Source organism: Thalassophryne amazonica, chromosome 15 (genome assembly GCF_902500255.1).
Source record: "Thalassophryne amazonica chromosome 15, fThaAma1.1, whole genome shotgun sequence".
Lineage (NCBI taxonomy): Eukaryota > Metazoa > Chordata > Actinopteri > Batrachoidiformes > Batrachoididae > Thalassophryne > Thalassophryne amazonica.
Window position 1 is genome coordinate 15,061,146 of NC_047117.1, and position 27,907 is coordinate 15,089,052.

The 27,907-nt window shown below is 41.7% G+C and overlaps 1 protein-coding gene across 3 annotated transcripts in view; it reads right to left on the reverse strand.

The window, feature by feature from the left end:
- Window positions 1-27,907, reverse strand: part of LOC117527072 (protein sidekick-1-like) — a 747,725-nt gene that overhangs the window by 513,974 nt on the left and 205,844 nt on the right. The window lies entirely within an intron of this gene.

The window sequence follows — 27,907 nt, forward strand, 5'->3', positions numbered from 1 at the left end:
ATTTAAAAAAAAGATGATTTGCCACCTTTCATTTTGAAAGAACTTTAATATTTTTCCCCTCTTTTTCAAACATGACTTTCCAGTACAAAAATTCAATACAACCTTACTCACTGCAGTTGCTTGGATGCATATATCCTGAATGAAACTCCTCTGTCAGTTCAGTAATTATGAAATTTGACACCAAGCTCAAAATTTTTGCTTTTGAAATTGTCACTTTAAATCAGCTCACTGCTGAATAGCAATCTAACACCAGGTGAAACCAGATAATTTATATACTGACCACATTAATACAGCTGAAAACAGTTTAATCACTAAAAAATATTTAATTTAAATATTTATTATATAATCCACTTTAAAAGACCTTTGAAGCCGTATTAAAAGCAGTTTTTTTGTTGTCAAACAGTCTAAAACCAGATTACAATATGTGTATATGAATTACTGACAGTTAATAAGTAATTAAGTAATAAGTAGTTTGATGTCTTCTTTATGACATACAACATGATTAAAGTTTTCTTTATGTATTTGGTAATCCTACAGACTAAATCTGCCACTGAAATAAAGAAAAATCTAACAGATTAGTGACGCAAAAACCTCAACCACTCCACATACAATTTTCTGACTCTTGACTTTGACCTTTTTGATTGTTTTCAATCAGGTCCTGACAGTCTCACACACTTATGTCTTCCCGTCTCCAGCAGCATGCACGTACACACAAACGAACACACACACACAGGAAGTGACAGGTCCTAGCTCCAGCTGACAGAGTTTTATATCAGCCAAGACATCAAGCTGCCGACACCCCACCCTCCCTCCCCTTGTGACCCTACGACCACGCCATGATGAGAGATTGGACAATCTGTTCGCTGACAGCTCCACTCATACAATGACAAACATGGGCACGAGCACACGAACCCAAACACCATCGTCCCAGTGGAAAATCTCAGAGGAAAATAGTAATGGTGCACTGTGTTTGTGTGCGTGTGTGCAGAGGGTAAGGAACCACACCCACATGTGTAACGTGTGTGAGCATGTGTGGTATACATGTGTGTGGCAGCCTCTTAACTGAAAGCTTTGTAAAACTCTTGTATCACATAACTGCGATGTTCTAGGCCGAGGGCTTAGCTGCATAAAGCAATTTCCCACTCGTTACACCAGACGTATATTAACCTCCAGAAGTTTCTCTCTCTTGCTCACACACACACACACACACAACACACACACACACATGCACGCACGCGCACATACACACACCGCACACATGGGGAGCTCTCTTGCCATTTATCTGTCGTGTCAAGTACTGCGGGGACTATTCTCTTGAGTAGGTTATTTCATTGCAGCTGTGTACTTCCTTATCAGGTTGCTGGTCTTCTGAGTAAAATCTGTCTCTCTTTGTAGGCTGCGATGGTGCTTTCTGAACAGCCGGTGATGCAAAGTCACACAGACTCCAGAGGTAGTTAGAGCGAAGTTACTCAGGTGTCCTCGGTTGCAATGACGCCGCTTCTCTGCAGAGTTTTACCACGCAGTTAAGCTTCGGCGATCTTTTGACTAAATCTTGAACAAAGAGTTACTTTCATCACCACATTCATTTGTAAATGAACTTTTGATAAAGGTTCAGTCGCAGAACTAATTTTCTCTGAGCTTAGGTGATGTGCTCAAATGACTTATTTTGTCCAACACACAAGCCAAAATTAATCCAGCACTTCCTTTAACCCTCTGGGGTCCGGGGGCATTTTTTGGGCAGTGCACTCGCGGGCATAAATGTTTTTATTATGCTGTTAACAGTTTTCACTGCCATCCCACAATCAAGTTTTATGTCTCTTCTTTTCAGGACAACCAATTTCAATTTTCAATCAATTTATTAATTTATTATATGCGCCAACTCACAACAAGTCGCCCAAGGCGCTTCACACAATTCACAACACAAATAATCTAAAATCAAAATTAAAAGCAAGAAAAGGACAATAAAAAGGTAAACACAGTAGAATAAAAAGAAACTACAAACCAGTCTAAAGAGGTTAAAAAGACAGCTAAAAAAGTGGGTCTTCGTCTTGATTTAACGGTCTCCACCCGGTCAGACTGCCGAATAACAGCAGGTAGATCGTTCCAAAGAGCCGGACCACGGTAGGAGAAGGCTCTATACCCCACAGACTTCTGTTCATCCTTGGAACACACAGAAGCCCTGCACCCTGCAAACACAAGGGCCTCGCAGGTATGTAGGGCTTAACCAAGTCTGCCAGGTAGGAAGGTGCCAGACCATGAACAATTTTATAAACCAACAATAAAACTTTAAAATCGGATCTGGCAGAAACCGATAGCCAATGAAGGGATGCCAGAATGGGAGTAATGTGGTCAAACCTTCTACTTTCTACAACCTGTGCTTTCAGAATATATATGTTTTTGTTGTGTTTTATAAGTGTAATAAAAGTTTACAATCAAAATAGGGAAGGAAAAAATAAAGCAAAAAATAATTTTCTACACACATTTATTCAAAACACACAGCAAACTATAATAAACAACTGTTTTGACACTTTATAAAGGTAATTAGAGGTCTTGTGTGAAAGACTGTACAACAAAAATGTTCAAACAATAAACACAAATGCACATTTTGAACAATATATACAAAATGGTCTATGTGTTTTGTTGTCCACTGATGTGGTAAACAGTGCTTTACGCAGAGAAAGCAACAGAGTTATCCAGTAACATTCACATGCAAACTAGTGGAGCAATCCTGATAGTTACACTCTTTGTTTGAGCACGTGAGATTGTCATCAGAGGCTCTCCATCTGCTCCTGCTTTCACTGATCGCTGTGCGTAATGGCGCAGGACACAGTGAGTATGTACTAATAGTATGTACTCATTGGAGCACCCAGGGGGCCAACTAGTAACACATCACTCCTGAAAACGATCTTTGGCTTTTCACGTGAGGTAAATCTGTCCTACGATTGGATTTTGGAAAACCATGTGACGGTGAACCAATTCCGATTGGGCACTCACATTGAGCACGTCATCAGACAGCTTCTATGAGGAGTACAAAGATGGCCGATGGCTGGCTCGGAAGTCCGCAGAGTTACCTTTTCAGCAAAAAAAAAGTATGTTTCTATCTCATATCATTAAAAAGTTATTTATAATTTAGTAAAGCTTGGTCTTAGCCGTCGTATACGACGGCGTCGGCCCCAGAGGTTAACTGATAAAAGAAGCAAAGCAAGTCAAAACATGGTCACAGCAGATGATCAACATTATCAACATTTATTTTAATGGAATAATTTATTATTCACAAACAATCCAGCCCCACTATGTGCAGCATTCATTGTCATGTAACATGACTGGAGCAGATTGGGGTCTAAAAGTTAGCAAAGTGGCACTCGGGATGTAGTTGACCTACATTTTGTCAAGCACAGCACTGGAGAATTTTGAAAAACTATTTTGTGCATCAAAAGACATACAGGCCAGGGAATGGAAACAATTAAACACATGAATAACGTTATTACTGGCCTAAATGACGTGTTTCCCCCGCGAGACGGGATGAGACACAGAATGAATGCAGCTCTATTATGCGTGCATAAATTCTCTGCATTTAACGGGTGCGAGCGGTAACGGTTCAAAATTCAATGGGGGTGGCCGGGAGCAGGAAGGACATATTAGTCCTGGACAGGGCTCTGGTGCTGACCACAGTCTGAGGAAGAGAGAGTGCGGGACAGAGAGAAAGACACTGAGAGAGAAGAAAAGAGGAAGGCGCACGTGCAAGGGAGCGATCCAACCCAGAAACTGTCATGTATTCAGTTCATGGGTAGGATGTCATTGACACCCAGCAATGGGATACGACAGGTCTTCAAAAGAACGGATGACAGTGCTTGGCCTAACCCCCCCGCTTGCTTTCCACCCAAACATCGAGTGCCGACATGGTTTCATAGTGTTGCTTTTATTCCTTGTCTTTTTTATTTTCTGTTTTTTTTTGTGTGAGTGAAGGTTTATGTCCGCATTCGAATTTTACTCTGAGTAGTCCACCTGGATTCGGGTGCTGCTGCATTCCTAATTGCACAAATTATTTGTGCTGGCTTCGTACCACATTCTGGGTATTCGTACACAACTGCACGAATGTCTGTTCTGTACGAATTCAGCTCAAATTCTGTTTGTTTTTCCAGTTCATATGAATCATGCTCTGGTGTGACAAGCCCTTCTTAAGCTGTCCCTAAGTAGGTTCTTAAGAAAACTGTCAGATGCATCAACGTGTTCTTAAACCACAGGAATTGTTCGCAGCTGTGATCTAAAGTTGATGAATCCCATGTCCTCATAAACTGAAAGCGCATGGTGAGCCTAATTAACACAGGATTAGCATAAGTAACAGCACATCACTGCCCATACAAGGGCATGGAACTGCATTGTGTCCAGATGTAGATTTCATAAAAAGGAAACAAAATACTGAAAGCAAAAGGAAAATCAATTTCAGCACAGCAGGCAAAGAGAAAAAAGAACTGTGGCAGCTCAAAAGAGTAGGTAATGCTGCACAATTATAATTCATAATTCATTTTATTGTCTAAAAAAGTATACAAATTTGTATATAGTGACACATAAAAACAACAAAAAAGGAAACAAAAATACATTAAAACCTAGTGGTGTTGCTATAACACAAATCATAATTTTGTTTAAAAGCATCCGCAGTAGGTGAGGAAGCCACATACCAAGGCAAACTATTCCACAACATAATAGCTCTGTTGCTGAATTTTTTTTTTCATTAGATTCAATCTAGGCCTTTTAACCTCAAAGCTCTAAGGCCAGCATACAAGGTCTGTTAGAAAAGTATCGGACCTTTTTTTTTTTTTGCAAAAACTTGATGGATTTGAATCACGTGTGCTTGCATGAGCAAACCTTGAACCTTCGTGTGCATGCGTGAACTTTTTCACGCCTGTCGATTGCGTCATTTTCTGGTAAGCAGCCTTTGTGTGGGACGTGTGCAGTGCGCTCGGTGGATTTTCATTTCAAGGAAAAAGACGGAACGACTGGAGCAGCGCCGCATCAAATTTTGCCAGAACCTGGGTGACAACCAGGTGGAAACCATTTGGATGATTCAGACGCTTTCGGTGACTTTTTAGTCCTGTGACTATCCGAGAAATTGTGGAAGAGGTGGGCATGTCACAGCATGTCCTGTGAGAATTCAACACGGCGCTGCTTTTGCAGCGCCGTCAGCGGCGGCATGAATTTCACCGCCACTCTTTCACGGCCAAATCTTCTGTCACAGTGGAATGTACCGAAAAAGTCCTGATGTCCACCTCTTCCGCAATTTCTCGGATAGTCACACGATGGTCCCACATCACCACAGCGTTCACTTTGGAAATGATCCGGTCATTTCAGCATGTTGATGGCCGACCGGAGCATGGCGCGCTCTCCACCATTTTGCGGACGTCTTTAAACTGGTTGTACCGCTCCTTAATCTGTGTGATGCCCATAGGATCATCACCGAAAGCCGTCTGAATCATCCAAATGGTTTCCACCTGGCTGTCGCCCAGTTTCTGGCAAAATTTGATGCGGCGCTGCTCCAGTCGTTCCGTCTTTTTCCTTGAAATGAAAATCCGCCGAGCGCACTGCACACGTCCCACACAAAGGCTGCTTACCAGGAAATGACGCAATCGACAGGCGTGAAAAAGTTCACGCATGCGCAAAGGTTCAAGGTTGGCTCATGCAAGCACACGTGATTCAAATCCATCAGGATTTTGCAAAAAATAAAAAGGTCTGATACTTTTCTAACAGACCTCGTATCTTCTCATTTCAAAGAAAATTTCTAAATTAGTATTTTTATGTCCATGTAAGATTTTGTACATTTCAATTAAATCAACTCTAGAGTGTCTATCTTCTAAAGCAGTTTAACCGAGTCCGGTAAGTCTATCCATACAGGACATACAGTGGCTTGCAAAAGTATTCAGCCCCTTGGTATTTCACACAGAGGAGGGTTTGATTAAAAAGAAGACCTGAAAGTTCAGCTACAATTGCCAGAAGGTACATCTGAGATGCAAGCCTAGATTTAATGTTTTGGTGAAAGAAAACCCTCCTCTGTACCACTTCATCAAGAAGCTGTATAACTGGGGATACAAAATACAAAACATGCACAATGCACAAATTCTCCAATCACAGCCACAGAAGCCTGTAACTTCTTCTGGGTTGTCTGGGTGTCTTGGTGGCTTTCCTCACTCTTTTCTTCACGTGTCTTGGTGGCTTTCCTCACGCTTTTCTTTTGCACAGTCACTCAGTTTTGAGAACTGCCTACTCCACACAGATTTACCATCGAGTGCCACAGTGTTTGTTTTTCATAACTGATGTAAATAAAGTTCAAGACATATTCAGTGACTTGGAAATGTTCATGTATCCATCCCCTGAATTGTCTGAAGAAAACTGGCAAATAAACTGATTATTTACAGGTATTAAAGAGGCTAATTACTTATAAGTAATCAGCCCCTTTGGTATAATGCATGAATACAACCCATCATCTTGGCTTTTATATTTTTAATTAATTTATATCACGTTGTAGAGATTTACTTTCAGTTTGAGTCTAAAGAAGATTATTTTATGAATTTTTATATTGAGAAACCTGATTTACCTTTTGTTTTTGAAATGCCATAAACAAATTAAAATGCATGAAATACCAAGAGGCTGAATACGTTTGCAAGCCACTGTATGTTGCAACTCGGGTACCAACTTAGTGTAGGGAATTAGTGAAAAGGAAATGGTTTGATTTAAAATCTGAGATAAAAAAATAAAAAAAATCTCAAAAACAGCAGACACCCAAAAGCCGTCTGATTTGGACCAGCACATTGGGCCATCATCGGGGAGACAACACTCTCAGTTACTATGGGTAAAATCTAAATAATTTTATATTTAATTTTCCCCACCCTACTTTTTAGGAGTACCATCGACTGAGTGTCTGGATAAAAACCTGGGCCCCGTGACAACGCTTCCATTCCCTCCCTGTGTGGCTGCTACTCCACAGCATATATTTGCACTAACAACAAAGTTTTATCGGTTTGAACATTAAGTATCTTGTCTTTTTGGTGTATTCAACTGAATATAGATTGAAGAGGATTTGCAAATCATTGTATTCTGTTTTATTTACATTTCACACAACATCCCAACTTCCTTGGAATTGGGGTTGTAGAAAACACTGCCTAGTCCACAGAAATATGTGTTAATCTAACACCCAAACTAATGTTGAACCTGTTTGGTACCTTGTTAAATAGGGATGGGGTTTCAGGATTCATTCTTCCTGCTTAGATCACGCTAGTCTTGCACCTGCTCCACCTCTTTACCCATTGGCCAGGACCTATGCAAAATCAGCCACTGTTGAGATGGTAATATTTAAAGCTGCTCCATTTGACCTTCAAACCTGCTCTGCTGAAAACCTATGGGTGATGTCACAGAGGGTTTGTTCTGTAATATATACAGTCTACGGTTTGTAACCTTACCCTGTAGTTTTTCAACCACAGCAGCTAGCTAAGAACTAAAATTTGCCATGAACTTTGGCACCAGAAATGGATTTGTCCATATGCATGTATGAGAATTTTTAACAGACCAGGCATATCAGTGGATTAAGCTGCAAAAACAGTTGGAAAGGTTTTGATATTGAGATATTGTGCGTTGTTGTATATTGTGAGAAACATGAATACACCACTGTTTGTCAGTGGGTACATGAATTCTCAAATCAGAGAACATACCTTGATTATTATTATTATTATTATTAATCTCAAAGAGCTCCATTTATCAAGGAACTATTTTACCCCACGACAAAGCTCACTCTCTTTCCGTGTGTGTGTGTGGGTGCTTATCTCTATATATTCTAATATACAAGCATGTCTCAAGCCAGGCATCACCAGAAAACACAGAGGACACACTCTCCCTGATAAATGCCGGTGGGAGAGTGCTGGAAACACAAAAAAGAAAAAAGGAAAAAAAAAACTCCACACAGATACAAAAACTGTGAGGAACTGTACATCTCCTCTCTGGAACACACTCATTATAGGACAGGGATCAGAAGGGGTGAAAGGCATTTGACAACTTCAAAGCTAGCCGGGAATTTCAAAGTTGCGAGTTTCATCTCTCAGAGTATCCTTGCAATTTGTAAGTCAATGTGATGTGCATGTGTGTGAGAGAGACTGTGTGCTAATGTTGGGTGTGTGAGGAGAAAGAGGAAAGCATCTTTGTGAATCATACATGTATGTATGTGGCGGCGCACACACACACACACACACACACACACACACACACACACACACACACACACACGATTTAATATGTGCCACTGATTGTCTATAGCAGAGAGGCTCAGTGAGGAGTGATTGATTGGTATTCTCCGTCCTGTACGCTTCAGTTCTGTTCAACTACAGATAAAAAAGTAATTTCAGGTAGGGGCGTCCGCCTCCTTTCGCCCTCCTCCCCTCCCCTCTGTTGCTTGCCCTCTAACTTCTCCCATACTTGTTCTTTGATGAACTCCGTGAGCCCCAACTCTCTCTTTCCCTTGCGTCTGTGTCGAGGCGCGCTGCCCCTCCATCTCCATCTCAGGCTGCGCCTCTGCTGTCGTTTAGCGCCGCAGCCGATGATGAAGTATTCCATCATTCCCCCCACGCAGTCAGCACTTTTATTCATTCACTCCTTCATTTCAATCTCTCCATCTTTCTTGATTTCTTTTCTTTCCTCATTTATATCACCCTTTACGGTTATGATGATGGAGGGTGAGCACACGCGATCACATGCACAGCATTGTAACGCAAAAGGCTCATAATATCAAGACGCGCGCGCAGCCTCGCAAAATGCTCAACATACCTCTGCTGACACACTAATCTATCTTGGGTTTCAGCTGTGCACAACAAATTGGTAGAGGTCAAGACCTGCTTTCCTTTCGTCTGCAGATGAGATGAGCCAGAATTGTGCCTCACCTCCGCTCTCATGGGAGCATCACATGCCCGTATTAAACCTGACATAATCGCTAATCCGCATTCACTCATCCACCGTAATGCAACGTGCCCCGTTGATCCAGGTGTGCAGACTTGAGCCCCAAGAGCTCATAAATTACAGCATGGACAGACACAAAAACAAAGCGCCGCCAGCCCCGCTATGGGCAGTTGGTGAGGAAAAGCCGGGCAGTAAAAAGGAACGAGTGATCGAACAGACGGGCGGGAGCAAAGTGATATGTGTCAGAGAAAGAGAGTAATTGAGAGCCTGAGCGTGTGTTTTATTTGATCGAAAAGCGATGTGTGCAAGTATGAGAGGGGAAAATGAAGAAGAGAAATGGAAGACATTATATGGGCTTATTGGAAAACAAAAGAAAAAGCCATTTCATGCATGCAGCCCATCTGCCAGTCTTTCTGAAAGCTTATCAGCACACACCATGAACAAACCTGATAAACGATCACATGCAACAGTGCCACAGAAATGGACATGTGTTCTATGTCTAATGTGCGACGATATGACTAGGAGAGCGTGATTGGAAAAGACGGCCTGGCTTAGAAGTGCAGAGCCACATGAACTGACAGGAATCAGGAAATCAATTGTAAGATCAACCTAACCTGGAAAGCCAGGCTTTCAACCAGTTCAAGGAACAAAAACGGAGCTAGAAACTACATATATATAAACAAACATTTATTTGAAATTGTGGTAAATGGTTGATAACATTATTTTTCATTCCTTTATTACAAATTTAAATATTTTCTGCTGGAAATATCTTCGTGTTGGTGTCGAGATCATTTCCTGTCTTCCTGTGAACATCATGCACATTGTTCAATGGCAGTGACAAATTCTGGATGTGCCAGATAAGGTACAGTAAATATTGTGCTGTTAGTAGACATGGGCCGATATCCGGTTTACAGTCGTGGTATGAAAAAGCCACGGTATCAAAACCACTAAAATTTTCCAGTATACCGTCCCTACGGTATGAGCAGGTTATGAGAATTCTTGACAGGCAGAGGCAGCCGCTGTCGCCCTTCCCCTGGCGCGCACCTCTGTCTCTTTTTACAAACAGGCAGCTAACGTTAGCTAGTTCTGCATCATGGCTGAAGAAGGCAAAGCCTGCACTGAAATTTTCCCTCCGTCTAAAAGGACCAAGTCGGCTTTTTCATTCTATTTTCTGCAGAATAACCCTTCAAACCAAAAATGGTGGCAACAAAGCACCGTAGCTATGGCCTGTGATGGACGCGGAGCAATTTAAGATACCCACAAAAGATTATATGGAAGGAGTAAACTTTATCCCATCTTTGAAACCACTGAGAAGTGCAAACGGTGGACTCGAGTCGTGCTTGTGGTCGACCAAATTTCTCCCACAAACATGTCAGGAAGGACAAATCCATCTATTCCAAGCACTTTGTTGGTGAAGCTGGGCCAATATTGAGCATCCGGAGTGCCGGATGTTAGTCCAGCCACGTTTCTCCCTAAGCAAGTAAGTCATGTATCTCACGGGGGGAAGATGCTACATGTCTAAAAGAGTGACTGTTATTTTGGTATTTTCTCTAAAGTTATCAGTGGTATAGTGCTCATAGCGGTAGACATCACATCAATTAGTGTGCCTGAATCATGCGCGCTTCATATGCAAACAGCCATAATGTTGTCAAAGCACATTTTAAAGTTATACATAATACCGTGAAACCGCGGTATTTTTGCCCACGGTTATCATACCGTCCAAATCTCATACCGGCCCATGCCTAGCTATTAGATTAGATTAGACAGAATTTTAATAATCCCTTGAGAAGACTCCCTCAGGGAAATTGAGATTCCAGCAGTATTGGACAGTAGCACACAGGATAAGAGCACAGGAAGTATCACAAGTAGAAGTAGGTGTTGTGAAAGTGTAGGTACACGGACCCACAACAGGGGGCGCAATGAACGGACAATGGAGAAAAGTAAGAACAAGTTTTACTGTTGTGAAAATAGCACAACTGATACAACAATTAGCAATTTGTAAGCCGAAATCTGCTGGTGTCTTGTGGGCAGGCCCGAAGGTAGGAGACGTCCGTCCTAGTTGAACCGGAACCACCCAGATCTCCTCTGCCACCGAAACCCAGAAGTACTGGAACCGCCAAGTCCCGAATTCCCAGGTGGCCACTGCCTCCGCTCGTCGGATCCGGTACTGCTGGCGGAAAGAACACAAACACACAGGTTGGGATGCGACCGCACCCAGTAGATGAGAGGGGCAAAGCCGCCTCCACCTCTTGTCACACTGAAGCAGGAAAGGTGAGTACTTATCCGAACACTTGGCCTTCCGCTGTCCTGAAAAGTTTATAATGTATCGTCACAAAGATACAGTATCTGTTGCAGAGGTGATTACCTTAAACTCAAGGTGATATCTCAGCACTGAGGTGGAGACGCTGTCCTGCTGATATACCTCCGTACTGAGTGAAGTCAGCTGTGTCCAGTAATGGTGACAGCTGTCATCCTGGCTGCTCTCATCAGGCGGCGGCGCCCTCTGGTGCCTGGAGCCCGCACTCCAGGCAGGGCGCCCTCTGGTGGTGATGGGCCAGCAGTACCTCCTCTTCAGCGGCCCACACACAGTAGGAAACAGTTTGCAAAAGTAAATACAAATATGAATACCAGAACTACTGTCATACTGGCTACAACTGCTCCTCTCCTTCCCGTCCTCTGTCTTCCTGTTACTCCGCCTGCTATGTACCTTAAATGTGGTGTTCACCGTCTGCTTCATCAATGTGTAATGGACATGTTAACACGGTAAACAGAAACATTGTTGGCAAAGTTAGCTAGCTCCCGTTGGCCTCAACAATGTGCCCAGCATAATATAGCTACCTGCAGTACTAGCAATAAACTACTGAGTAAATATGGCCTATATCAACAGACATACAGTATTTAGAACATTCCAAAGATACATATTGTTATATCACACAGCTTACATGGAATGTTATTTACTGCCATTTTATTGGCACTAACCAGTTTGGGAACAATAACTTTAAAGTGGAACACTGGAAATGTTAAAATATAGATTCTGCTCAGAACGAACCAACTGAAAAAAAAACCCATCTGGTTTGAATCCATGCTGTCAAGTGTAATCACACGTCAGATGTGATGTCCACGTTCATTTTTATCATGTTTGAGGTTGATTGCAGTAAACTATGCAACTGCAATCACATTTGTATAAGCTTTCATCAAGAAAGGTGGGTGTAACTACACTTTATTTTGTTTCTCCGCATCCATCATGACGAAGTGACTGCTATTTTGCCTCACACACTGTGGCAATCTATCAGGAGTCGTAACTCCAGGTGTGACACCATAAAGACAATACTGAGCTGAAACAATAACAAAGAAAAATGTCTGAAAGATTAGAGAAGTGCAATCTGTCATAATCATGTCATGACACAGTTTACAATGTAGAGTACCAGACTGAACAGAAGAGCTGGATTGACATCCACAAGACAAATTAGATGTTATGTCAGCTAGAGAATGAATCTGACAGCTACAAAACTATGATCTTGTGGCCATTTTACCTGAGTGTGATCCAACATGCAGGCGCCTCAGACAAATTCTCTAAAGAGCCAAAAACGTCAGGCAGAAATGGTTTAGGGTCAGAAAACTCTATTTGACAACATCAAAGCATTTCCAGCCACGGGACATGGAAGACTGGCTGTGGCAGATTTGATTTCCACTGATAAATTATCTGAAAAATACGAACGGCTTAGAGACTGGTGAATGTGGATACATTATACCATAATATTAAACAAAATCTATGTTTGTGCTTATTATTATAATCAATTGAGAATAGTAAGCTATCTCACCAGCTGACAGAGCATCTTTATACTCAGCCAAACAGTCTTGCCATCATTAATAAACTACCTCCAGCCCTGATTGATGCCGCATACATTCCAGTTTATACATTTATATACAAGAACTCGCAGCTCATCAGTAAACGAGTGCATCTGCTTTAGCAGGGAGTCTTTAAGGGATCAATACTCAGCACAGTGCTGAACAGGGGGATTGCATATGTCAGTGCACATGCCGGAAGTAGTCCTGACCAGGGGTTAATGAAATAATAATAATAATTGTTGTGTGGGCCGCTGAAGAGGAGGTACTGCTGGCCCACCACCACCAGATGGCGCCCTGCTTGGAGTGCAGGCTTCAAGCACGAGAGGGCGCCAGAGCCACTGGGAGTGACAGCTGTCACTCATCCTCAGGACCAGCTGTCACTCAATTCATCATCATCACCATCACCATAAAGGCCGGACTGCAACTCCACCTCCTCGCCGAGAAATCAGCTACCATTCAGGTACTTTTCTCTGCTGACTCAAACGTTGAGTAATAATCTGAAGTTCTTTTGCAGCCGTTATCCTGTGGTGTTTGCCTTATCTGTGGGATTGGCGTTTGGTGTGATCAGCGACGGCTTCGCTTCACACTCCAATCAGATAAGTGGTTAGACAGGAGCTGCACGAGTGTGTGATTGGAGGTGGAGGTTCTCCCTCCTTTACTGAACACTGACTGTGAGATTACTGAGTGTGCGAACTCACACTCATCACGACTGTCTCTGTTTTCTGCCAGCAGTACCGGGTCTGACTGCTGAAGACAGCGGCCACCTGGGGCGCAGGGCTTGGCGGCTCCGGTGTTCTTCAGCTCCGTTGGTGGTGGAAGCTGTGTGGGGATCCAGCTCTTCTCTCGCCAGGCGTCTTCTATCGTCGAGCCTGCCCACACGTCACCTGGTGTATGATTGACAGTCCACCATATTGTTATTGTCTGTACATCGCTGTGCAATTCACAATATTAAATTGTTACTTTTGGCTTATCCATTGTCCGTTCATTACGCCCCCCTGTTGTGGGTCCGTGTCACAACACTTTCACAACAAATAATAATAATAATAATAATAATAATAATAATAATAATAATAATAATAATAATAATAATAATAATCTGACTGAAAAGATTTTTTACAGCCAAATTATAAGATGTTCACATCTACCTTTTATTGAAAGCCTTTTGAAATCACGTCCTAGAGTTTAAGGTAGAACAAGGTGGAGACAGCTAAGAAAACAGCAAATTTTTGTCCTACTGAACAAGATTATATTTCACTCACTAACCATTGCTGCTCTTTTCTGATGCCGCCATCAAATCATACAAAGACTTTAACATACGAGATCTGTTAGAAAAATATCGGACCTTTTTATTTTTTGCAAAAATCTGATGGATTTGAATCACGTGTTCTTGCATGAGCCAACCTTGAACCTTTGTGTGCATGCGTAAACCTTTTCACACCTGTCGATTGCATCATTTCCTGGTAAGCAGCCTTTGTGTGGGACGTGTGCAGTGCGCTCAGCGGATTTTCATTTCAAGGAAAAAGACGGAACGACTGGAGCAGTGCCGCATCAAATTTTGCCAGAAACTGGGCGACAGCCAGGTGGAAACCATTCGGATGATTCAGACGGCTTTCAGTGATGATGCTCTGGGCATCACACAGATTAAGGAGCGGTACAACTGGTTTAAAGACGTCCGCACAACGGTGGAGAGCGAGCCACGCTCCGGTTGGCCATCAACATGCTGAAATGACCAGATCATTTCCAAAGTGAGCGCTGTGGTGATGCGGAACCGTTGTGTGACTATCCGAGAAATTGCGGAAGAGGTGGACATCAGCACTTTTTTGGTACATTCCACTGTGACAGAAGATTTGGCCATGAAAAGAGTGGCGGTGAAATTGTGCTGAAGCTGCTGACAGCAGCGCAAAAGCGCCTTCGTGTTGAAGTCTCACAGGACATGCTGAGACATGCCCACCTCTTCCACAATTTCTCGGATAGTCACACGACTGAAAAGTCACCGAAAGCCGTCTGAATCATCATCATTTTATTTAATTTAATTTTTATTTAATTATTTTATTTTATGTTGACTTGTTTTATGTAAGGCGCCTTGAGACGGCTTTTGCTGTGATTTGGCACATTATAAGCTAATTAAATTACATTAAATTAAATTCAATTACCTTGTCAGTGATGGGGTAACTGTACATATTTAGAGGTTTTAAGAAAGAAAGAAAGTTGGGGACAAAGCTACTTTATTGCTGTTTTTTAATGGAAATGGTTTGAGTGGGTTGGTTTGTCTACCATGTAAGTTTTTTGTCTGCTGCAGACTCGGTGGGTTGATGTCAGCTTGAACTTACTAAACTTTCTCGTACTTCCCGTCCTTCCAAGATTGTGAATCCACTTGTTTCTAAGCATTGCATTCTTAGGAAAAACACAGACGTTCACATATTTATCTCCACGATGGTTACTGAAGCATCCAGAGACACAACAAGTAATCCCTGACATTCTGAGCCTTTTGTTTACTTTCTGAGTGTGTCTGTGCATCCACAGCAGGCACACATATCCCACAATCCCCTGTATGACCAAAACCCTATATGGCAGGTATGCAATCCCGGTATTAAACTTGTCAGGAGCACTATTCACAAACCATCCCAACTAGAAAGGGATTCAAGAACCTCCAGTAAGCTAACATTCAGCTCAGTTAAAGGCTATGGGTCCAATAAATCATGCTGACGTATCAAGTACGTCATCTCGCCTGTTACAAATTAACAAGCAAATGAGCAGAAAGAACAAGATGATCTTGGCTTCAAAAAGGTTGGTAACTGTTGTTCTGTATGCAGCTGACCAGAAATGGCTCATCTTCGGAATTTCATTGTTGTCCGTGACAACGTAAGAATACAAATTGATGCATCAAGATGCAAACTGCTTAACCGACTGTTAAAGCTGAAAATGACTTGAATTAAAATGAAGAAAAAAATTTATGCTGGCTTTGCTCTTTAAAGTAAATTGGCAACACAAGGGTTATATGAGTAAGAACAGAATAAACAATGGATATTTATTCAAGGGAGCAGGCAAAGTAAACAAGCACAATGACAGCATAAATGCAGCAACTGCTATCGTTACTAGCGGCCTCTTTGCATACAAACTCCAAATATCACTTTGATAAAGTCTGGGTCTAATTAATCAAGCAAAACAGCAGGAGGTCTGGCAGCTATTCGGCAGTTTCTCCCTAGTTGGATCTCCACAGCAGTTGCCTCTCTGTTGAGACTGTCTATTGGCTCAGGGGCTTTTTGCATATTAAAATTGTTCAACAACACCTAAAGCAAAAATCGAACACTGTAAATGTTAAGCAAAATATTTTTTTCACTTGTGTAAAAGCAGTTAAAATCACCATTTCTGTTCTTGGAACTGAGAAGTTGTATATGCCTAGAATGTACTCTCACATTCTGAAGACAATTACTTTTATGGGAGAAAAACTATTCATCTTAACAAATCCAAAATAAAAGCTTCACAGGAAGCATGTACAATTGTACATGTGGGAATAGAATCCATTAACACTCCAACCACTATCCAAAAAAAAATCCAATCAACCTGATCTGGATCTTTAGGATGGGTCCAGACTATCACATTTTCTGGAAGGTGGAGGCAGATTAAATTAATTTAATTTGTAAATTAGTTATTTATGACACAAACATGTATTAGTGAGCAGAAGCTAATGGGCTAAATTATGTTATTGCATAAGGCACAAAGAATTCAAAAGTAAACTCATTCTTGTCACTAGTGAACAAATGTCTGTGTTAGTTTGCATCACTAAAAGTAATTAAACATTTTAAAACTCACATTTTTAAACATTTACACATTACACATTTACACATTTTTAAAACAATACAGTTATACTTACCTAAGCCTAGCTATCCTCCTAGTTCTGGTGTCCCGCAAATAAGTGGCTGCTGAGTATTATGAAGGTTAGGTTATTCCCTCTTTTCATTCAAGTGGATGTGAAGGCTATTTCCTCTATTTGTTCAAGAGTGTGGTCTTTCAGTTTGAGAGCATGAGTTATTCATCTCACTAATAACTCATGACCTTCTACTTTTTCTTCTTGTGTTATGGCGGATGCCATCTAGCTCAGTGGTGCATTACCACTACTTTCTGCTCCAGAGTGTGAATCACAGTACCTCACTGAGATCAGTATACAGGAGCAGCTTGTCATGCATTTAGCTGATGTAAGCTGAAATGTAAGTTGCTTTGAAATACAAGTAACAGGACCAGCCAAACAAGTTAAAAGAATAACAAACAAACAAACAAAGGAAAAAAGTGACTAATAGTCCGGAGAAATCACAGGACCACAGCTAGACAGACACATTCACTTGCTCACTCACACCTACAGACAATTTATAGTCTCCAATTCACCTAATCTGCATGTTTTGGAAGTGGGTGGAAACCAGAGTACCCTGAGGGAACCCATACAGCCATGGGGAGAACATGCAAACTCCACAAAGAAAGGACCATGTGGGAAGCAAACACAGGATCTTCTTGCTGTGAGGCAGCAGTGTTAACCACTAAGTCACCACGTTGCCCATTAATTCTACTGTGTTTCTTAAAAATCAAATAACAGCCTTGAGTAACAAATAAAAATGGAGTGGAAATTGTTTTGCACCATCTCTAGAGAGATGATGGATGACGTGCAAGTGTCTCACAGAACCAGGCTCAGGTTTAATTTCTGACAATTATAAAATTACAAAGTATATTTGTGTCTGTAGTGAGGTGGAAGATGTGGCACACCATCTTCAGGAGACAGACAGAGAGAGATGGAGAGACCAACACAAGATCTAGCTAGGATGTGGAGGATTAAGAATGGGCCTCTAGTGGGCCCAGAGTGAGAGAGCAGGAGCTTTCACATTTTTAGCTATTTCATTCTGTGCTAGTAAACTGGCATGTCTTCTTACCATTTTGGCCCTGTCTGTCTGTACCCCGCTGATGACCTTTTCACAACAAGCTATGAAAAACAAAACACACACCTCCTTGCAACAGAGTTTAAAGAGTTTTGTAGAAGAAGTAGTATAAGCATCTGAGAAAATACTACCAAATATCCCAAAAAATTTTGGGGGAAATCTGTCACAGCAGGAGAATAGTCAGCAGTGAGTCTTCCTCCAGAGGTTAAGATTCATAAACCTGTTTTTAGTCATGAGTGTGAGGACTGTAGTTTTATTTTTGCTTGGCTTGGTCCTTGCCTGTGCCACGTCATGTAGCAATGTATAATGTCTGTGGAGGAAAAGCAAACTTCCTCTCAGAGTAGTAGTAGTAGTAGTAGTAGTAGTATCAGTGTTTTATTCACCTGTACTTGACATTGCTGCCAAATAGGGCTGAGCGATATTGCAAAAACTATTCTGATTTGTTGTTCCCATATGGATATGACAGTTTTGAAGAGTATCCTGATAATGACTGGAACCAGAACAAACTACAGGGTTCATTAAATTGATGTTTGCCTTTTGTTGTATTTTCTTTAGGGCCCCCTCACATATACTGTGAAGTTTGGTCGACAACTGGTCCATTACGGTGAAACAACACAAAACAGTTCGAAATTAGCACACCACGAAACATCGCGCCGACAGGCAGGCATGCACAAACCCAGTGCGAGAGTTTGTGCATGCACTGGTGTCTTTCAAGCACAAACAGTGCGAGGTGCATCTTATGTGTAAGAAATAAAAAATAAAACCAACTGGTACGTGTGGAATCACATCGTGCCACTTACGTGGAATAATTAAAAAAAGAAAAGACAAAAACACACCACCCACGGGATGCGAACTCATGCCTTTCAAAAGCTCTGATTGCTAGTCAGCAAGTTTACCACTGAGCTATAGAGCTGTCCTTTGAAAGTTGCGGGAATCTGCCTCATATCAGGAAGGACATGGAAGTACTACAAAGAAAAAAATAAAATTACACACCATATAAAAACACCGCATATGATTCATTCTGTTCCTCTGTAAATGACCCATGGTCACAGACATACAGTCATGAAATGACATGAATGAGAAGCAGTTCACTTGTCTCATTCAGTGCACATCTGCTGGTGTGTCTCCAACTGGCCGTGCGTGTGTCTTGTGGACGACGCACCGCAGGACACCGCATCATGTGGAACAGAGGTCACGTTGGTGACGTGACAGTGAGATCACCTGCTGCATGTTCTGATCTGACGGCCCGTATCAGCCTGGGAGCAGCCCGCCCATGTGTGCGCTGTGCGCTCGCTCGCTGCAGCACGTCGCCACAGTGAAATATGTTTTTATTTATGTCCACTTGATAACAGCAAACAGACCCGCACATCACAGTGGGCAGTTGTTTGTCCAAGTCCGTCCAAACACAGTACGACGTGTCCACCTGGAATGTCCAGATCCACAGATCTCTACAGCCGCTTCAGTTTGAGGACACACCTCCTGTCATCTCAGCGCACACACCAAAGCCACACTCGTGTGGGACAAATTCTGCGAGTACGAAAGCGATTGTCTGCAGTCTCTTGTCAAGCCAAGAGTGCGACTGGCCACACATTTTCTAAGTGCCATGCAAGCGGTGTTAGATGTTCGTGCATGTCACCTGGAATTTGGCCAGCACCTGCCGCAAGAGGTGTGATGGTTCGCACAGGGCACACTCTGTATTTCAGGCACTTATGTGCACAATAGTAATAGCAACAGGTGTCCGAGTTATTGGAGGCAGGAACAACATTACACGATTTGCACACAAATCCTGCATTATGCGCACTAAGTGTGCACTTTGTCCAAACTTCGAACTATGTGTGAAGGGGCCCATAGGGAAGCAATTTGTATATGAGGCTAGAAAGTGTGACACAAATAAATGTTGTCGTCACCATTGTCATTGTGGCAGCAGTGCATGTCTAGAACTGTAACTGTGAAAGCTCAGGGTAGGAGGAATCTCGTATTGCAGAATTCTTTGCTGCACTTCAGTGCAGCAAAGTTTTGAGAAATGCAAATCAGTGTTCACACAACTGGGCGTCTCTGCACTAAAATAGATTATCCGTCACTGTCTATTAAAGGTAAAACAACATCCAGTTTGTCCTGTCACAGCAACAAGTGATAAAAACTTAAAATGTAAAACTTTTTGATGGCAAGTGCCACTGCTGTGTTCAGATGCCGCAATGGTGGAATTTTCCATCATCCCATCACTAAAAATAATGAAACATCCGGTTGACCATCTGCTGGCCACAGCCAACATGTAATGCATTACAGAGTTCTTGGGGTGGACTTGAAAACTGTCCAACATGTAACTTGCCGAGACTCTTAAGCTGCTAAACAGTTATGGATACTAGAGTGGCTGCAAATACTGACTGCGGTAGTAAATGATTTGTGCAGCAAAGCAATTACTCTGTCATGAGTAATACTATACTGTATATGTACTGCATTACTTTTAATGTCAACATGTTATGTTTCATACCACCAAGCAAGCAGTCAAATGTATTTTACAAATGTGATTTTACAAAACAGCAACAGGTGTTTCTGTATTATGATGGACATCATTATCTTTAATGAGATACTAAATGAAGATGAAGAAATAGAGCCTTTATTGTCATTGCACATACATACAACACAATTTGTCTTCTGCATTTAACCCTGGCATACAACTTCAGATGTAGACGTGGTGCCTTGGTGAGGGGAAGAGAAGGCGCAGATCCTAAATAAGCATGTTTTTGATTGTGGGAGGAAACCCATTAAGTGCTAACCACTAATCCACTGTGCCGGCTGACAGGTGAGTGCAAATGCACTTACAGTACAGTATTTGTTATAGTGCACCTAATGTTTATTTAATATGTGTAAAAATGTATTTGCTATGGTTTGAAAAAATAAAGGAAATTACATCAATGAAGATTTCTGATAGAGAGGGAAAAAGTCATCATATGACACTGAATTGTGTGCTGCATTTTACTGCAATACAGATACAGCAGCCAGTTGTTTCACAGAGGTGGAGGAGGAGAAATGTAATCACGGGAGTCCAAATCATGTAATTTTAGCTTTTGTGCAGAATAGTTGATGTGGACTTGGAGACAGAAGGACAATTGCAGACTCACACCTGTGCACTGCTGAAACTTTTATAAAACCCTCTCTTGCAGGATCTTCTCGACTGATGATGTCACCTATAGCAGGAATGGCACAATCACTCTTGTACTGTCTGGGTGCTGAAGACACAGTCATGGTGAAAGCATAACATTTTCATTTCTCGTATGAAACAGGAGGATTCAACACCTGCCAAAATGATCTCTTGGCCACTGCAGGACTCCCAAAATGTCATCCCACAACTAATTTATACACAACAGCCTGCATGAGGTCGATGCATACTTCATCAGACAGCCTGTCTATCAGAGAGCCCATCGAAAAAAAGTGTGGGGTGCTGAGGTATGTGTGTGTGTGTGTGTATGTATATATATATATATATATATATATATATATATATATATATATATATATATATATATATATATATATATATATATATACACACACACACACACACACACACACAGAAACTTTCCAACTTTGACAGTTTGACAACTGTGTCAATCTCTTGTATTGATTAGTTGGCTATGCAGTTATGACAGCCAATGGTGGGCACTGTTTTTTTTTGTTTTTTTTACTTCCAAGTTGGACTTTATTGACATTATTTATTGGGTTTTCAGATGAACTTGAGGAATACACAACAAGGAAAACTCAATCACAGCATCTAATGTGGAAAAATGCCAAACCAGTATCCTCAAGTTAAATGATCCTTTTTGGAGTAGCATTAAAGGATTATTAACCGAGCAAGAGAGGTTAATAATTTGTTTATTAAATGGGTATTATATATAAACACGCAAAGTTACAGTATTGCCCAAATATGAAAGCTGCTGACGGTTTTGGGCTCGTAGTCAGACCTGTTCACTTCACGCCCGTGAAGAACTTGCTAACAGACAATCCGGTCGTTAGCTGGTAAACTTTCAATCTGTGTGTTTTTTCAGATGCTGTGTAGATATTTATGGAGTATGTTCAACTTGGTTTTTCTCATTGTATTTTTAGCTGTCTGGTTTGTAAAGAATGTGATACGCGTTCCAGAGCGAGCGTAGCGTTGCAGAAGGAGCATAGCGTTGCAGTCATATAATAAAACAGAATATTTCAAGGCGATCTTTCTTAGGTATTACTCTTTTGAAATACTCACAGGCCACTCAAATTTCCAAGATGGCTGCCATACTTGGAATGGGCATTGTTCTTTTGGTAATACACATGCATGGACTTGCCCAATATAGGCATCAAGTGGCATGTAGACACTGAAGCCACATATAGGGACATTAGGAACTAAACATCTTTTTGTACATTCCCAAACCTCAGACAATCTTCAAGCCATGAATGGAGAGCAATGGCTTTTCTCAGATGCATTTGGGATTTTGCATGACATGACGTGTGTCTTGGATCAGAGACCACAATGAAGCATAGGTGTTTCTTTTTTGTTTTGCCCTGACAAAAGTCATTATGTTGTTCTTTGTCACTGACTGGTGAGCGACACTTTGGATGGGAAGCAGCACTGGCAAGAGTATCCTCTTTTTGGGCAACATGCTCGCTTTCAGAGATAGATGTCACAATTCCCCATCAGTGTTCATCTCTCCCAACTCCCTTGAACTCATCGTGGTTATGAAACATTTCGCAACTGCTCCGTTTTGCAATTTGCTGATATCACTGCACTTGCTGATTATGACATGACAGAGGAACGTAATGGTGTGGTGGGCAATGAAATGGACTACTGTTGGGAAGGTGTCGTAACACGGACCCACAACAGGGGGCGCTAATGAACGGACAATGGATAAGGAAAGGAGTAACAATTTAATGTTGCACAAGTACACAACGTAAAACAAACAAAGGTTCTGCCAATCACACACAAGAGGATTGCGGGCAGGCTCGAAGATAGGAGACCTCAGATGAACGAAGAGCCGGGACCCACACCGCTTCCACCACCAACGGCCTGAAGAACACCGAAGCCGCCAAGCCCCGAGTCCCCAGGTGGTCTCTGTCCTCCGTTGTCGGCCCTGGTACTGCTGGCAGAAAAAACAGAAGGTAGTGAGTGTGAATCCTCACACCCAGCAACCTTGATTATTGATTCTTGTGGAGGGAGAGCCTCCACCTCCAATCATACACACGTGCAGCTCCGAAAATCCAGTCAAGGAAATACCACCAGGAAAAAACAGCTGCAAAACAGATCAGATTATTTTTGACATATAAGTCAGCAGAGAGATTACCTTGTATTGTAGGAGGTTTCTCGGCGAGGAGGTGGAGTCGCCACCCGGCCTTTATGGTGATGGTGATGATGAGATGATGAGTGACAGCTGGTGTTGAGGATGATTGACGGCTGTCACTCCCAGTGGTTCTGGCGCCCTCTTGTGCTTGAAGCCCGCACTCCAAGCAGGGCGCCATCCGGTGGTGGTGAGCCAGCAGTACCTCCTCTTCGGCGGCCCACACAACAGACTACAGTAGTGGAGGTGAAGAAAGAAGTCAACAGGTTAACCTGTAGGTACCATTGAAGAGACTAAGGTGTGAAGGATTGGAGAGATTTTGATTAATATGAAGTGTTAATTGCGATTAGAGAATGGGAGGATACATTTCACAGTATCAACCCTGTAATGCTAACCAACTCTGTGCACAAAACCACAGAGGTGGTAAAGATGGATAAGGTTTTACAGAGAGATTCATTGTTGGTAGTCTGTAAAGAAAACACACGAGATTGGTATTTTCCATTGGCGGGATGGACAGCATGTGGATCTGATGCATAAGAAAGCTGTTAGGAGTATTGTTTATGGTGTGTCGTTTCTACCAACCAGCCTAAGGCCACACAAGCGATGTTGGGGGACAGTTAATGTTCACTCTGTGAAGATAAGCTGTGAATGAGATGTGCTTCTTAAGAAGGTGTTCACTTGATACAATGGAACTGATTTAAGGATAAGGTTTAAGTTTAGAGACAGTGAAGGGAGTGAGGGACAGATGACTGACAGGCCTCACTGATATGTTCCAGATTTGTTAGCATGCAGCTCGCAGTCTTGTCCAGTTGTTGGTGGTAACATACCAATAGGTTTGACAACTGCCAATAAACCTGAAAGAAGAAGAAATATCTATGGATTCTTTCCCAGTCATGTTGTTCTTCACTGGAGTCGGGTTTGTTGAAGGTCAGTGATTTTAATATATTAGCTGAATGTTTTACAAAGTCATGCCACTCTGAGCACCTCTGACCCTGTCCGCTCTCAGATGTGAAGCAGAGTAGGTCTGATTAATACTTGGAGGCCACTTCGAAATACCGAGATCTCTGAGTGTATTCCTCAGTGTAGAAGTGGGGTTGCATCAGTAAGGGTGTATGATATAAAACTTTAACCAAATCCTAGTTCGGATCTTTATCAGGTCTGCTGTGGCAACCCCAAGCGACTGGGGAGCCATTCGATACAAAAGAGGAAGACGACATTTTTTAAGAAGATTAAAAGTTAAATATTTCCAGATTCTGCATTGAAGCAGTTTAGCTGACTTCTTTTTTTTAATTGCAGATAGCCATCAGTAGCTGAAAGGTGGAGCCATGTGGGGTTGCTTTGAATAAGAAGGGGACTTTGTCCCCCGCATGAAATGCAACAGGAAACTGAATTACTGCAACATAACCACCAGCTCAGCCAACCACTGGAGGACGTAGAGAAACTGGCGGTGTATTGGGCTCTGTGCCAGTAGGAGGAGAGCCCTGCAAACCCTAACCTCCTGTAGATGGCTAACTTGCTACTGGGCAGTATAGCACGCCACCCCCGACAACATGGAAGCAACTTTGTGGAGGTGCCCGAAACGGTCCTCTTACTGCACTATTCATCAACAAATCAATATATAAATATATCAATATGCTGCCACATGTACTGATATTGTATCGGGAAATGTTTGTGAGTGAATACATCAGTTCGTTCGACAGTGATGACAGTCCTGCTCTCTGCAAAATGTGACAGCTTTTGTACTGAATGTTTCGGCTTTAGCATGTGTTGCATATTATGGGAATGAATATTGTGCACAACCACAAGGACTGTATCTGACTAATCAATGTTCAGAACAAACACAAATTTCCTGTTCCTTGCTCCATGTGTAATTTTTTAACATGGCAAAGCACACAATCTTAAAAATGAATTCTGGCACCTACAGCAATCAAACTGCCCAACTGTACCTGAACTGCAACCTGCCTAATTTGTGTGACACCAGATGGCAAAAACTCATTATGCTGGAAGCTTGTCTCACAGCACTGATATGCATGTGTTTAAAAAAATATACAATAGATGTAACAGTCAGAAAATATTAACATACTGTCCATTTAAACGATATGCTGCAGTCTAAATAATGGTGACAAAAGCTAATTAACTAAGGAAGCGTTTTAGCTATTATCATGCAGCCAGTGTTACCCCCACTGTCAAGGAAGAAGGCCAACGTTGGACCGACCTACACACCGGAGCTCCCTGAGCACCAATATCCCACGGCGGGCCGCTGGGACAACACAGCAGAGACGGGTAATAAGCTGCAATCTCACTGTGAAAGCTGGCGTGCAAGCAGGACAGAGATGGATGGTACAGTCGGAATATGGTTCTCACACACACACACGATGTTACACAATAACACAGTGCTTTTCAAGCCGCAGCGTGAAGATGTATTGCTCAGTGCAGTCTAATTTGAACATTTATTATAATTACAGACTTCCCTGTTTTGATCCCATCAATGTGCTTGAATGAGAGCTGAGTCACAGGCTTGATTAATCAATTACACAACTAACTGAAAGCAATCTACAGTGCATCCGGAAAGTATTCACGGCTCTGCACTTTTTCCACGTTTTGTTATGTTACAGCCTTATTCCAAAATGGACGAAATTCATTCATTTTGCCTCAAAATTCTACACACAATAACCCATAATGAGAATGTGAAAAAAAGTTTTTTTTTTTTTTTTTGTTTTTTTAGATTTTAGCAAATGTATTAAACAAACAAACAAACAAACAAAAAAACTATGAAATCACATGTACGTAAGTATTCACAGGCTTTGCCATGAAGCTCAGAATTGAGCTCAGGTGCATCCTGTTTCCACTGATCATCCTTGAGATGTTTCTACAGCTTAACTGGAGTCCACCTGGGGTAAATTCAGTTGATTAGACATTATTTGGAAAGGCACACACCTGTCTACATATAAGGTCCCACAGTTGACAGTGTATGTCACAGCACAAACCAAGCATGAAGTCACAGGAATTGTTTGTAGACCTCAGACAGGATTGTCTCAAGAAACAAATCTGGGGAAGGGTACAAAAACATTTCTGCTGCTTTGAAGGTCCCAATGAGCACAGTGGCCTCCATCATCTGTAAATGGAAGACGTTCAGATCCGCCAGGACTCTTCTTAGAGCTGGCTGCCTGTCTAAACTGAGTGATCAGGGGAGAAGGGCGTTAGTCAGGGAGGTGACCAAGAACCAGATGGTCACTGTGTCAGAGCGACCATCGTCAACATTCCTCTGTGGAGAGAGGAGAACCTTCGAGAAGGACAATCATCTCTGCAGTAATCCACCAATCAGGCCTGTATGGTGGAAGCTATGTCACTTTACTATAGAATCTATTTTCATGATCATCAAATCGTGAGTTATTTATGAAGGAAATATGTTAAAATTGGACTTGTTCCAAACTTTTTTGTGTTTTAAAAGACAGTGATTGACAGATTTTAAACTGTTTTACACAAAGGATTACCAAACAATGCTTCAAATACTGTCTTAAAGAAGGCTTTAAATGAATATAAATGGCAATAAAATTATTTAAACTGTCTAAAATCCATATACGTGAGAGAATGGACGCGCGGATCTCCTTTAACAGTGGAATATCCGGATAAAATGCTGAAACCGACTTCTTCTGAAACTTCTCTGTTCTCTCACAACGTCTTGGATCAATAGAGCCTGAAATGTGGAGGTTTTCAGCTTGAAACAGGCTGACGACGGCGCCTGGGAGCGCTGTGCGACGTCCCGCTCCGTGGGAAGTCCTTAAAGCGACAGTATCCCCTCAAAATCTTTCAGCAGCCGTTAAAATTTTCACCGAAAACCAGCTTAATTTTTCAAACCGTGTCCACTTCGATGTGCCTCAGAGGTTTAGAAAAAATTTTGATCAAACAAAGCGCCAGTCTCTCAGCAACTTCTCAGACAAAGGAATTCCGACGAGAGGCTGGACGACTCCTCCCACAAGGAGTGCTCACAGGCGAATGACGTCACCGACAGGCGTGGAAAAACTCACGCATGCGCACGAGGGTTCAAGCATGTCTGACGTAAAAACATATGAATGAACTCCATATAGTTTTTGAAAAAAATAAAAAGGACCTATACTTTATTGACAGACCTCGTATAATTAAATAGGTCACATTGAAACTATTTAAAAAAAAAGATGATTTGCCACCTTTCATTTTGAAAGAACTTTAATATTTTTCCCCTCTTTTTCAAACATGACTTTCCAGTACAAAAATTCAATACCAACCTTACTCACTGCAGTTGCTTGGATGCATATATCCTGAATGAAAACTCCTCTGTCAGTTCAGTAATTATGAAAATTTGACACCAAGCTCAAAATTTTGCTTTTGAAATTGTCACTTTAAATCAGCTCACTGCTGAATAGCAATCTAACACCAGGTGAAACCAGATAATTTATATACTGACCACATTAAATACAGCTGAAAACAGTTTAAATCACTAAAAAATATTTAATTTAAATATTTATTATATAATCCACTTTAAAAGACCTTTGAAGCCGTTTAAAAGCAGTTTTTGTTGTCAAACAGTCTAAAACCAGATTACAATATGTGTATATGAATTACTGACAGTTTAAATAAGTAATTAAGTAATAAGTAGTTTGATGTCTTCTTTATGACATACAACATGATTAAAGTTTTCTTTATGTATTTGGTAATCCTACAGACTAAATCTGCCACTGAAATAAAGAAAAATCTAACAGATTAGTGACGCAAAAACCTCAACCACTCCACATACAATTTTCTGACTCTTGACTTTGACCTTTTTGATTGTTTTCAATCAGGTCCTGACAGTCTCACACACTTATGTCTTCCCGTCTCCAGCAGCATGCACGTACACACAAACGAACACAC